We start from the raw sequence: 11,851 nt of genomic DNA on the forward strand, positions 1-11,851 counted from the left end.
TCGATATTGCTGCTGCATGAGCATATTTAAGGCATAAAAAGTGGTGAAAGTTTTTTCCAAGATATCATGATTAGTAATATTATTACCACATAATTTTAATTAGGAAATAATTCTGAACATAGCAGAATTATACTCACTGATAGATTTAAAATCTTGTTGCCTTAAATGAGTCCAATCATAGCGTGCCTGTGGAAGATCGACCATCTTCAGATGGTCATATTTATCTTTCAAATTATTCCATGGTATGACTGGATCTTTAATAGTGAGATATTTCATTTTTACGTCTTCATCAAGGTGATGGCGTAGGAATATCATTACTTTGGCACGGCCTTGGTTTGATGCTTGATTTTTGTCCATGATGGTGTCTGCCATACCTATCGCATCAAGATGAATTTCAGTATCAAGCACCCAAGACATGTAGTTTTTGCCCTATATATCCACGGCTACAAATTTAAGTTTAAAAAGTTTTGACATTATTGAGAAAAAGAAAGTTCGTACCTCTCATACTTTCAAAGTATTTTCTCGAGATGGAAGAGTCTCGTGCTGATAACGTGTTATAAAATAAAAACTGTAAAGTAAAGACAAGTATAGGGAGAAACTGATATATTATTCAAACTTCAAACTTATGTACATAATGAACTGAAATCTCCTCTATTTATAGAAGAAAGCAAGCTGCTGTGTAAGCTGCTACTGTACCAGATATACATAATCTTCTATCGGGGGTAATATTTATCTATAACGGAGTACCGAAAGGATAAACTCATTGTACCAGATATAGATAATCTTCTATCAGGTAATGTTTATCCATAACTGGGCACCGAAAGGATAAGCTCATTGTACCAGATACAGATAATCTTCTACCGGATGTGATATTTATCCATGACGGGGTACTGAAAGGATAAGCTCAGTATACCAGATATAGATAATCTTCTACCGTGTGTGATGTTTATCCATAACGGGGTACTGAAAGGATAAGCTAATTCAGGAGACTTATTTCCAATAGAGTACTAAATAGATAAACATATTTACGACGGAGTCTCATATAGATAAGCTTTTTCGGAAAGCTTAATTACAACGGAGTACTAAATGAACATCCATAATATAATATATTTATAACAATTTTCTAATTAATTGAGATCTAAATGATTCAAATTTTCCTCCATTTAGTGGAAACATGCCGAAAATTTTGGTCATATTTCTTTCTTTACTTTTTACGAGGAAAAGCTTTCAAAACCCTTTATTGTTCTTAATGTTCACTAATCCCCCAAAACTTATTTTAAGCTAGAGATTTTATGTTTTAAACTAAGCATATGAATAACTGAAGGCTTTCTGAAACTAATATAAAATAAGTTAAAGGTTGTCATTAAGACTTTGTAAGTTATAATAAACATAAAGAATTATAAATGCTATCACACGAAAAATAATTAGAAGGTTTTGTTCAATATGAAAAAGTTGGAGGATTTTATTGCAGTTTTATTATATATCAAATCTGTAACTCTGTCAAGTTTATGGTAATTTTAGCGGAATTTCTAATTTCTAAAATTTGGAGTAATAGTTTTGTGTACTGGTAAAATTGGGAATAAAGTTATCCCGATATTCCGTTGAGAAGTGAGGAACAACGTTACTCATTACTAACTCGAGTAAGCCAGAAGGTGCCCGCAGATCAAAACCTGTAGCGGACAGGTGATATGTCGGAATCGAGTATGGCCGAACCCGGAGAAATTCCATCTTGAGCAATACGAAGAATCGAGGGTAAAGGAAAAAACGCTTAAAGGAGACAAACAGAAAACCGAAATATCCGCCATTAGCCGGATATTATGGCACAGATCACGCTTGATATCGGTTGTACATCGTGTTTCCATGAGATAAAAGGAAAGAAATAATTTTTACCTTTTTAGACTTGTATTAGGGTTAAAACCCTCTACTATATAAAGAGGGGAACCTTTTCATTTTTTTGGGTCACTGTTGGCATGCATATCAAAGCAATAAAGTTTATTTTTGGCTTTTAGCGAATTGTTCAAGTGTTCTTCGGTTGTTCATCCATTTAGTTGCAACCGAACTCTATTTTGAGGGCTCGGCTGAAACCAATCTCTACTATTTGAGTCTAACGCCAGGCTTAATCATTTCACCACACTTGGTTTAATCATTTTATTTCTTTTTAGTTTAGTTATTTACTGTTCTTTGATCATTCGTGTTGAATTAAATCACGTATCCTTTAAACCGCGTACAAATTTAATTATTATCCATTTTAAGGGTCAATAGTTTGGTGCCCACCATAGGGCTAAGGATAATATTGGTGATTTAATACAAATCTTTATAACACACACTATTTTACACTTGTTCTTTGAAGTTTGATTTCAGGATTATTCAATATGTCAAACTCCCAATCTGCTCACTTAAGTGTTGACGTCGAATCAGGACACCACAGTGAAAATAATGATGTGCCAAGAAACAGCGTACCCCTTGTCGACCCTAATGGTGTTCCGATCACTGACCCAGTCGATGCTAATTCACAGGTTTCTATCAATATCAACTTACCAGCTGATCCCGATAACAACATTCACGGGGCAACTTGGCCATCGGCTCGCGAGACACTCAAAGAGGGAGGTGATGGAGTTAGCTTACATTTAATTTTTGAGATGTTGCAAACTCAGCAAATCGCCATAGCACAACTGCAGAGTCAAAATCATGCATATAACGTGGTTGAACCCAAACGAGTTGGAGAAGATACTCAAAGGAAAGAATGGATTGTCACAGAACCCTATGGGTCCGAACCCAGGGAAACTTTTGAGGTGATGAAGATCCTCGAGGCACTAACAAAGCAGGTTTAAAGAAGATAGAGGCGAACAACAAAAAAAATAGAAACTTACAACTCGAGGGTCGATCAGGTCACGGGAGCACCTCCAATAATGAACGGACCAAATTCTAAAAATTTTATTCAGAAACCTTTCACCCCGAGCGCGACACCAAATCCAATTCCGAAAAGGTTATGAATACCCTATATTCCCAAATACAATGGGACCACAGATCCAAACGAGCACGTGACCTCCTACACATGCGCAATAAAAGGCAACGACCTTGAGGATGACGAGACAGATCCAGTATTGTTGAAGAAATTCGGGGAAACCTTGTCCAAGGGAGCAATGATATGGTATCACAACTTACCTCCAAATTATATTGATTCTTTTGCTATGCTTGCATATGCATTTGTTAAAGTGAATGCCGATTCTATTAAAGTTGAGACAAGGAAATCAGATATGTTTAAAGTCAAGAAAAGGGACAACGATATTCTTAGGGAATTCGTGTCAAGATTCCAGATGGAATGAATAGACCTACTCCCAGTTGTAGACGATTGGGCTGTTTAGGCACTTACTCAGGGGCTCAACCCCCAAAGTTCGGTTGCGTCTCAATAACTGAAGAAATATTTGGTAGAGTACCCATTGGTTACATGGGTCGATGTCTACAACAGGTACCAATCAAAGATCAGAGTTGAGGACGGCTAACTAGGAGCTCTCTCGGGGTCGATTTATCCTAATAGAGCAAATGACAAGTCTAAATTTAGCAGACGAAAGGCGAGAAAATATTCTGGTCCGGTTAGCAGCTCAAAAGCAGCGAATGGGAAGATACTACAACCAAAGGGAAAACCTTTGACACTTCCAAGTCGGGGACTTGGTATTGAGGAAAGTCACACTACATACCAAGAACCCGAATGATGAGAAACTAGGCCCGAACTAGGAAGGACCATACAGAGTCACCGGTATAACCGAAAAAGGCTCGTACTAGCTTGAGTTTGAAAATGACATACAACTATAAAACAACTGAAATGTGGCACACTTGAAGTGGTACTACTACTGAGGTATGAATACCTAAAATACTTTAAGGTTTATTATCCTTCGCACTAGCTCGTGCAGGTACTCAATCAAAGTCAAGTCCAAGAATTAGGTCTGAAAGCACATGTTACACACTTTTTTTCTTTGACCTTTTTTCTTCCGAAGTGGGTTTTATGGCAAGGTTTTTAATGAGGCAACGATAAGCGTGTTATTATAGATTTGAAGACCGATCCATGATCGGGGACTGGGGAATGCCCATATCAGATCAATAATACTCAATCCCTCAAACTGCGGCCTCAAGTACTAGGGGAGGATCACGCCCTTAGTCAAGAACCGAAGATCTTAGTTCAAAACCTTCGTATACAATTTTACTCGACATCAAAAGCTAACACTTGAATAATAGGATTTAATGTAAGCGTCAAATGATCAAATGCTCGTATAGTTCATTCTCTCCATGGCGGATAATTTTTGTATCAATCGATTCTCTACACTATATTTGAAGTAATAAAGTGAGAAAATTTTCCATCTATACTTCATAGGTTTATGCTTATATGAGCAATGTCACCTTTATGTCACTTAGAATAAATATTGGGTTAAACATCTTTTTAATCTTTTGGGCCATCATTAACCGGAGGCACAACACCAAGGGTGGTAATAGTCATCGAGATCGTTCCCTATCATTTAAAGACCCCTAAGCCTATGGGTCACCCCGAACCGGGATAGTAAGATTGGAAATATTGGGATACTAAACCCGAGGGAATCTATCCGACAAGGCAGGGCCTAAATATGAAAGGCCATGACCAACTTAAGGAACAAAGCCATTGGAGCTTCAATCCCAATGCATAAATGACTCGAAGACGTCTAAGTTCGTAAATATAAAACGTAAGGTCCTTACACATTTTAATTCTATAAAGCCTATGTTCGATCTGGTCGAATCAATCGGTCTCGAATCATGGCTAAAGAAAGGGCCACCTTCGGCAAAGGTTAACTGTGTTCGGATAAATGATTAGAATGTTTTAATTAAGACTTCATTTCATTATTATTAAACTCTCCGAAGTCAATGCAACTTGAAGTTGTCGCTTAACCCGGACTTTGTTCGGGCCTCGGAAGTTGAACGATTTGAGCAACACCAAAATTTATGCTAAGGCATTGATGATGTATTAAGTCTGAGACACAAGTTATATATCCTAAGTCCTAAACACAAGCAAACTCAGAAAATTAAAGGACACAATATATAGCCGAAGGGTAATTTCATATATATATATATATATATATATATATATATATATATATATATATATATATATATATATATATATATATATATTTACCAAAAGATATTTACAGAGGCACGAGAAAATGGCCCTAAAGTAAAAAACATACAAATACACAAAAAAAGAGACAATAATACAAGCTAAGACATTTCCTGCCTAGTCTTTACCAGAGCCCAGCTAGCTATCTGAACCCTTGGGCTGGTACCTCGCCTTGGACTCATCTTCGAGCCTCTTGGCCTCTTCGATCTTGGCTGCCAAGTCGACCCCCCCTCCCCGGTTCAGATCTCCTCGAGAGCCTCCATCTGATATAGCCACTTCACATACTCAGCCTTCGTTATGATCCTGCCTTCAGCTATATCAACATAGGTCTTATACTGGGCCAACATATCTTTGGCTTCTTAGACCTCGTTCGAAGCCACCTCCAATTTAGACTTCAACACTGTGTACTCTTGACCAAGAGTGCCATGATCTGCGATAGCCGAGGTGTGCCCGGAGCTCCTCATTCAGCCGAGCCTATTTGTCGGCCTTCTCTTTTATCACTCGGAGTTGCACCCTGGTCGACGCCAAGTCCTCCTTGGTGGCATCCCGCTCTGATGCTAGGCAGTCCATTTTGCCTCTCAGCTCATCGGCTAAAGCCTTGACCTCAGCCATCTCAGTCCAAGTTATTTTCTCATGGAGCTATGAGGTTGCGGCGTTAGCATTGACAATTTGCCTCTCATTATCAATCTCGAGCCCTCTTACCTTCTCAACCAGAATAGCATGGTCCTGCTTCGCTTTCGAGGCCTCCGTCTGGTCTTTCTACAGCTCTGCCTGATGGGCAGGAAGCTCGGTTATGTCCCTAAGTACTTCATCCTTTTGCTCATAGAGAACTTGATACATCTTCATTTGCCGAACTTTTTCCTTGAGCTCGAACTCGAGGTGGCTCACCTCCATCCTGGACCAATATAAGCTTTCATTATTAAGCACCGAGGCCTAGGACATAGAGAAAAAAAATTGTTAGAAACAGTAGATGATGGGAACTCGCTAAAATAAACAAGTAAAAGAATATACCCAATTTAGCGCCTCCTGGGCATTGTTGAAGAGACTTGTCCCATCTACCTTCTTCATCTTCACTTGATCTTCCTCAGTTACCAAGGAACGGAGATAGCCGTCCACTCTGATTGTCTTGGACAACATGCTGGTATCCACTGGCACCGTGAACATGACCATCTTCTTTCGCTCAGAGTCCACACTCGGGGCCGAAAACTGCTTTCGAGCTTCAAGCTCGAACTCGGCCCACATACCCCAAGTTGTATGAACCTTTTTCGTATCTCCAAGTGGCCAAATCCAGAAGTAACCATCAAGCATACCATTGTCCACACCTTCGAAAAATGTGTTGAGGGCATTATCCACAGCTCGGGATGCGTCGGTTGGTTTCAATTCAGCAACCCACGCTTCATTTAAAGTGTCCTCCAATCGGGGCGGTGATTCTTGAATGTGGATGATAGGATCATATTCAGGAACGACTGTTCTCGGGATCAGAGGAGATTCTTGAGAAGCAGTAGCCACATGTTCTTCCTCGAGCTCCCGAGCTGAGGAGGATTCAGCCTTACGAGCGTCCCCCTCCGGGGCCGCCAACTCTTGGGTGACAAACTCCATATCCTCTTCATCCTTGGGCAAGTCCTTGAGCCGATGAAGAGCTTCAAAATCTGGGTCCCGGGCACTCGAAGTCTTTTTGGTGCTCTTTCTAACCCCGAGCACAATCCTTTTTCTTTTCTTAGCCTCGGCAGGAGCATCCGAGAAGTCAGGTGATATTTTCTTCTTCTTCTTCTTCTTCTTCTTCTTCTTCTTCTTCTTCTTCTTCTTTGTTCTCCCCTCCTTCTTCACATCGGCTTTGGAAACGGGCTTTAGAGAAGCAGAGGGTTTCGTAGATGGGGTCGAGGTTACAACATCGACAATTTCCCGAAGTTTGGTAGTCTTGGGCAAGCCTGTGAAAAATGGACTTAGCCTTGACAATAACATGATATAAAAGTCAACAAGAAAGAGGCACTCACTATGAGAACAAGCCTCCCACTTGCCCTTGGAGAGCTTACACCACCTACGCTCGGAGTAGGTGAGTTGCTTGCATATACCCTCGACCCACTCCCTAAAATGCGGGACCGCATTAGGGACTTAGGCGATAGTTGCATGACAAATGGAAAAAGTAATGAGAATGAAGAATAGATACAAAAAAGTACTTTGACGACTTAAGAAGAAGTAAACTTAAGTTTTGGGTTCCACTTCTCAGGGAACTGCATGAACTCAGAAGGAATGAGGTCCTCGATCTTTACCCGAACAAACCTACCTTGCCAACCCCAGTTCCTATCCTCATCTACGCAGGAGAAGGGAGCTTTCTTTGTCCGACGGGCAAGTTTGATTAACCCCCATCAGAAGATTCGGGGGCTGTAAACTCGGAGCAGGTGGTTGACCGTGAACTGAGGCTCCTTGCAACTACCCGGCTGGTTGTTTTGAGTAATTGCATCCGGTTTGACCGTTTGAGATCATGATTAGCTTTACCTAGTGTATTATGACATACGTGCATCATCGTATTAGTTTTTTGAGTGGTTCAGAAATGATTTTAAGTGGTGACTCTCATTTGAGAAGCTCGAAGTTGAAGGAATTAACTAAATTTGACTTTTTGGATATTTGACCTCGGATCAGAGATCTGATGGTTCCAGTAGGTCTGGATGATGATTTTGGAATTTGGGTGTATGCCCGAATTTGCATTTGGATATTTTTAGAGGGTTTCGACGTCATTTGGCAAAAGTTGGCAATTTAAAAGTTTAGGATTTTCTTAAGTTTGACCATAGTTTGACTTTAAGGCTATCAGGTTCATATTTTAGTTTCGGGACTTGGAATAGGCCTGTTTCATTATGTGGAACTTGCCTGCAAAATTCGGTGTCATTTGGAGTTGATTTAATATGGTTCGGACGATTGGTTGCGATTCTAGAAGTTCGTGAAGTTCATTATGATTCTCATGCATTTTGGCGTCCCATTTGTGCTTCTAGAGGTTATTTTGGTGTTCCGATCGTGAGAGTGAGTTCATGTTATGTTTTTGGATTGGTGTGAGTGTTTGGTTTGGAGCCTCGGGGGATCGGGTGAGTTTCAGATTGGTTGCGGATTGATTTTGTTAAATTGTTGAGTGCTGGTACGGGTTCCATCGCATTTGCGATGTTTTTGTCACAAATGCGACTACCACATTTGCGAGGTGGTCCTCCTATTTGCAAACCTAGGCTGCTGAGGAAGGGATCGCACTTGTGAAGAAATAAGCTCTTTTGCGAAGGTTGTAGAGTTCGCAGTATCGCATTTGCAAACTCTGTATTGCATTTGCGAACTCTATATCGCATTTGCGATGAAGGCCTGGGCTGGGTAGGGTCGCGTTTGTGAAAAACTAGTCACTTTTTTGAAGACCAGTGTCCGCATTCGTGACATTTTCTGCCGCATTTGCTAAGGCATCAGAATTGCTCAAGCTTCACTTTTGCGAAGGATTCTTCGCTTTTGCGAGTTTGCATTTGCGAACCTAGTGTCGCAAATGCGACATCTGTAGCTTGCTTATAGCTGAGTATTCCGAAACTTAGCTTCATTTTATCATGTTTTGAACCCTAAACTCGATGGGAGGCGATTTTGTGAAAGAATTTTCATATCAAACAATGGGTAAGTTCCTCTAATCAATTTTCAATTGTATTTTATGATTATACATTAGATTTAATATCAAATTCATGAGAATCTAAGGGAAAAATTTGGGGATTTTGTCAAAGTTTTGAAAAATAAAAATTTGGGATTTGAGAGTCGAATTGGACTCGGATTTGGAAACAAAACACGTATATGGAATCGGGAAGGTATGGGTAGTCAAGACCTACCCGTGGACCCAGGTTTTGATCGGGCGGGTCTTAGGTTGACTTTTTAGAAATTGTATAAAGATCATAGCTTTGTTAATTTAAATTGTTTTCATTTGCATTGTTTGATGTATTTAAGTCATCTTTTGCTAGATTGAGCCGAGCAGAGGTTAATTTGTAAAGGGAAAAGCTAATTTGAGTATTGATTTGGCCTAATTGATGTAAGTGTCTTGCCTAACGTTGTTGCGGGAATTTTTCCTACTAATTTCCATTGTTTGCTACATGTGGGGGTGATGGATATATGAGGCGACGAGTGTATATGCATGTGTCAGGTTAAGTCATGCTCGGGGGAGGGGGGAGGGTAAATTACATGATTAATTGTGCCTTGTAGAACTGCTTGACTTCCTTGTTTCATGTCTTACTTGACTTCTAGATTACTAAGAATATGAAATTAAATGTTAGAAACCGAGATTTAGCTTATTATAACTTAATAAGAATTTGACGGATTTTTGTGAAACCATTGATGTGTTAAATTCGGCCATCAGTTTGTTTAATCATTAATACATTGCTACGACCATTATTCTTGAGATATTGAATTCTATACTTGAGTTAAAGATCATTTTAGAGACTTGTCAAAATACTTGGACAATAAAGTACTTGAGGTTTATTGAATTGTTATTAGCTTCAAAGTTGTGATTGATGTTCCTTTAGAATATTCGCTTAAACACTCTCATTGATGTTATTCATCCTTCCTACCTTGCTTGTCATTGATATACACATGCTTGCCCTCTGGATAACTGTAATTTTTCTAATTGCAAGCATTTTTATATCATTGGCAAACATAAGTCATGGCTTGAACTCTTATGACTCAGCTTTATAGCACGATTTGGATTTGAAAGAAGGGTAACAGACTCCTAAATGCCTTGTAGCTTCATGTTTATATAATGTGGTGCACAACACATCTATAAACAGGGCTCTACTAGATACGACTTGTAGACACCCTAGGATAGAGTTGCTCTGATATCCAGTTTGTCACACCCCAATCCTGAAGAGGCATGGTCGACACCCGGTTCCATACTCGACCCGAGCGTACCACTCTGTAACTGTGAACTCTGAAGGGGTAACCTTCAACTTAGGCCGATGAGGCCATATTCGGAATCATCTGAAAATAATTTCTACAACCAGCAATACCAAATTAAACATCTACATAGGGCTGGTAAAGCCACAATACTGAGATAAATAATGTACATAACTCGTCTACATGCCTCTAGAGATAATTGAACTGTATCATGGTCGGGACAGGGCCTCGACCTACCCATCAAACCCGTATATATAAAATGGACACCAAGGTCTAGACTTGGTAACTCCGAGGAAGTGGAGCTTACCAATCATGCTGATGTTTGACTCTGTGTGTTGGGAGAGTCTGTCTAACTGTTTATTAGGATCTGCAGGCATGAAATGCAGTGTCCCCGTCAAAAGGGACGTCAGTACGAAATAATGTACCGAGTATGTAAGACATTAGAATAACTGAAAGTTGTAACTGAAATGATAATATAATAACTGAAAGTAACTGGGAGTCAATGATAATCTAAAGATATGCTTACCTACTGTAACGACCCGACTTGTCATTTTGAGAATTATCATCCCGTTCAACGGCTTAAGATCTCGAGCAACCTCGTAATATGTGTTATGACTTGTGTGTGTGGTTGAAAATGATTTTCGGACGATTCGGGATCAAATTGGGAGAACAATTCTTATTTAAGAAGCTTAAAAGAAAAGAGTTGACCAGAGAGTTGACTTTTGAGAAAACGACTCCGGAATAGAATTTTTATGATTCCAATAGCTCCGTATGGTGATTTTGGACTTAGGGGTATGTCTGAATATTTATTTGGAAGTCCGTAGTTGATTTTGGCTTGAAATGGCGAAAGTTGGAAATGGAAGGTTTGGAAGTTTGACTGATAGTCGAATTTATTGATATCGGGATCGGAATCTAGTTATGAAAATTTTGATAGGTCTGTTATGTCATTTATGACTTGTGTGCAAAATTCAAGGTCAATCGGACTTGATTTGATAGGTCTCGGCACCGAATGTAGAATTTGGATAATTCTAGAATGTGTCGACAATGTTTCTTCAAGAATAAGTGGTATCACATTAAGCAAATTAGCTCCAAATTCAGTTTTTATGGAAGAATTAGATCCGTATTGAAATTTCGTAGCCATAGCAAAAAGAATCGTCGAATTCGGACATCGTATGAGAGAGTTATCCCCATTACTGTGTCGGGAAATATTTTCCATAGTCGTCAGCGTCCAGAGTAGCGTGGGGCGCTATCCATGGCGATGGAACTTCTGAAGTTCTGGAAACGGCACCACAGGCAGCGCGCTACGCCACCTGTGGTGCCACAGACATAAAAACCCCATAAAACAGGGAGTTTTGCAATTTTAAACAAAATATAGTGTTGGGGAGCTCGGTTTGAGTGATATTCAGAGGTAAGTTTCATCGCACAACTTGGGGTAAGTGTTCTTGACTCCATTGTGATTATATTTCATGAATCTATGGTTATATTCATCGTTTAATTCGAGTTTTGATGGAAGAAATTGAGATTTTTGCAAAATCTTTCAAAGACGAAAATTTTAGATTTGGAGGTCGATTCGTTATCGGAATTTAATAAAATTGGTATGGTTGAACTCGTATCGGAATGGGTGTTTGGATTTCATGAAAATTCTTTCGGGTTCAGAGAGACGAGCCCTGCGTTGAATTTTTAATGTGAAATTTTAAGTCAACGTTTTATTATCTGAAATTGTTTCCGACAAATTTTAATAAAGTTATACAATTAATTTAGATAGATTTGAGTTGTCCGAAGATCAATTCAAGCTAGAAGGCTATTTTGGAATAT

Source organism: Nicotiana tomentosiformis, chromosome 3, assembly GCF_000390325.3.
Source record: "Nicotiana tomentosiformis chromosome 3, ASM39032v3, whole genome shotgun sequence".
Lineage (NCBI taxonomy): Eukaryota > Viridiplantae > Streptophyta > Magnoliopsida > Solanales > Solanaceae > Nicotiana > Nicotiana tomentosiformis.